The following is an 853-nucleotide window of genomic DNA, read 5'->3' as shown; positions in this document are numbered from 1 at the left end:
CTTTTCTTTTTTTTTCCCTCGTATTCCTTGCAATCATATCCATCATGTCCTCAAGGTCCACTACCAAAGAGAAACACCCAATAACAAAAACAAATCCCCACCCACTCCAAACACACACACACACCAACAACAACATTGTCAATCAAGTAGCCCAATTATCCAATAACGACAGAACACATTAACACAGCATTGGAATTCCTTACACTAACGTCTCTTTAAAGGCATCAAAGGGAGACAACCAACAACACACAACCAAATTCTTGAGTGGACAAGACACTCTGCAGAAAATTCATTATATTCAAATTCAGTAACTCTGAGGATTGAGTACCACCTGTGCGGTGAGAGAGCATTATGAAATATCTCAACACTTCCCTGGGTTGTGTTGCAGTGCTTTGTAGCGTGGATACCATTCTCCACACTAATGTCTCCCTCAGACACACTTTTTTTTTCAAATATTTATGCTTGATAATCATTCAAAAAGATGTGTCCTCCCCTCTCACAAAGTCCATTGCATGGTCGAACACCATTAAAACGAGGCAATAGATCACAAGGAATGCTCTGTTCAAATATGGTCATAACCCTAGGAACTTGACAAAAGCAATGTCTACAACACGGATACATCACGTTTCTTTTCTTTTCCCTTCTTTCTTTTTTTTACATTTGGCTATCACAGTATTTACCCCCCGGCACCTCCCATTATCAGGGATATCCCGTGAGATTTTCTATTTGCGCACAACAACATACTGGATCAAGATTGCGTAAACGAGATGCTGCATACAGCACTTCCTGTAATTGGGCACCCCTTTGGGCGAGGAATAATGCACCTGTTATCATCTATCTCGCAAAATTCCCG

Source organism: Trypanosoma theileri (assembly GCF_002087225.1).
Source record: "Trypanosoma theileri isolate Edinburgh chromosome Unknown TM35_Tth_5_V1, whole genome shotgun sequence".
In the NCBI taxonomy this organism is placed as follows: Eukaryota; Euglenozoa; class Kinetoplastea; order Trypanosomatida; family Trypanosomatidae; genus Trypanosoma; species Trypanosoma theileri.
This window is presented reverse-complemented; position numbering follows the sequence as displayed.